The sequence below is a fragment of the Cryptotermes secundus genome, unplaced genomic scaffold (genome assembly GCF_002891405.2).
Source record: "Cryptotermes secundus unplaced genomic scaffold, Csec_1.0 scaffold964, whole genome shotgun sequence".
NCBI lineage: Eukaryota > Metazoa > Arthropoda > Insecta > Blattodea > Kalotermitidae > Cryptotermes > Cryptotermes secundus.
The window spans coordinates 1,474,862-1,476,872 of NW_019725428.1; the positions used below are offsets into that span (position 1 = coordinate 1,474,862).

A 2,011-nucleotide genomic window follows, 5' to 3' on the forward strand; every position below is an offset into this window, starting at 1 on the left:
ATGATGGACATATTCACAATGACTTGTACGAGGACCGATGGGCAACAGTCATGGATTTCGACTTAACAGATCAACTGCATATGAGATCTTTTGCATTCATCAGATATTAGAGAAAGAATGGGAGTACAATGAGACAGTCCATCAGCTATTCATAGACTTCAAGAAAGCCTATGATCCAGTTGAGAGGGAAAAATTGTACAATATTGTGATAGAATTTGGGATACCCATGAAACTAGTTAGGTTGATTAAAATATGTTTAAATGAAATGTATAGTAAAGTCCATATGGGTAAACATTTGTCTGATAAATTTCCTATCCAGAATGGTCTAAAACAAGGAAATGCTTTATCGCCACTACTTTTCAGTTTTGCTTTAGAATATGCCATTAGGAAGGTCCAGGTAAACCAGGTGGAACTGAAAAATGGGACCCATCAACTGTTGGTCTATGCCAACGATGTGAATCTACTGGATGATAATATAGATACCTTAAAAAAACACACAAACTTTAATTGATGCAAGTAAGTCAGTTGGTCTAGAAGTAAACACAGAGAAAACTAAGTATATGTTGCTGTCTAGTCACCAAACTGCAGGGCAAAATCGTGACATAAAGATAGGAAAGAGATGTTTTCAAAATGGGGAACAGTGATAACAAATCAATACCTGATTGAGGAGGAAATTAAGAAGAGATTGAACTCGAGTAATGATTGCTACCACTGAGTCCAGAACCTTTTGAATTCTCGTCTGCTGTCTAAAAGCATAAGAATTAGAATATACAAAACTATAATCTTGCCTGTGGTTCTGTATGGGTGTGAAACTTGGTCTCGGTCATTGAGGGAGGAATATAGACTGAGGGTGTTTGAGAACAGGGTGTTGAGAAGAATATTTGGACCGAAGAAGGATGAAGTGACACGAGGTTGGAGAAAACTGCATAATGAGGAGCTTCATACCTTGTACACTTCTCCAAGTATAATTAGAATGATCAAGTCAAGGAGGATGAAGTGGGCAGGGTATGTAACAGGAATGTGGGAGGAAAGGAATGCATATAGGATATTGGTGGGAAAGCCAAATGGAAAGGGACCAGTGGGAAGACCAAGGTGTAGGTGGGAGGACAATATGAAAATGGATCTTAGAGAGATAGGAAGGGATGGTATTGATTGGATTGATCTGGCTGAGGATAGGGACCAGCGGAGGGCTCTTACGAATACGGTAATGAACCTTCGGGTTCCATAAGATGCTGGGAAGTTCTTGAGTAGCTGCAGAATTGGCAGCTCCTCCAGAAGGGCTCAGCTCCATGAGTGAGTATGTAAGTAAGTAAGTAAGTAAAGAAGTTTAAAGTCTTTCATTTGGGGTCCCTGAGCTCAAATGTGTAACGGAACGAAGTATAGGCTTTTATATCAAATTTGATATTTCTGTGGGTAATAAGACTATAGGAGTCGAGCGTGTAATACGTATATACTGGGAACGAACTTTCCTGAAAATGAGACGTTTGCGTCAGATATTCTGTGGAGAAACTTCTTTCTGACGTTTACTTTCTTTCCTTCCTTTCTCCATGGTGTGTGAAAGTCAAATTTATTATCTGTAAGACTAGGTATGGGATATTTGTTAATGATAGAGCGATTGATGAATGATGAATTTAAGGGAAGCGGCCGTGGCCTAATATAAGTACTGTCCAGATATTTGCGTGGAGACATCGATAAAAAAGCAATGAAAAGGCAGTCACGATAACCGGTATCTCGGGCCGAGATTCGAACCTAACATTTCCCAACTGCGAATCGAGCTGTGCTCTTACGCCAGCCCGTTAGGTGCAAAGTACTGTTGCATAGATAGGCCAGATGGTATGCAAGGTAGAATAGGTGAAGTTGTCGCTGCGCTTAACTAATTAAGCACTGGGCCATGAAGGCGTATGGTGAGTGTATATATATATATATCCACATTTTCTTGACCTCGACACTAGCTGGAGGTGAGTGGTCAGCTTAACGCACCTGCCGCTCAACCCCCAGGGAAAGAGCCCCC

At 40.8% G+C, this 2,011-nt stretch overlaps 1 protein-coding gene across 4 annotated transcripts in view; it reads left to right on the plus strand.

The window, feature by feature from the left end:
- The window catches only part of LOC111863426 (protein Fe65 homolog), a 323,054-nt gene that overhangs the window by 67,808 nt on the left and 253,235 nt on the right, over window positions 1–2,011 (plus strand). The window lies entirely within an intron of this gene.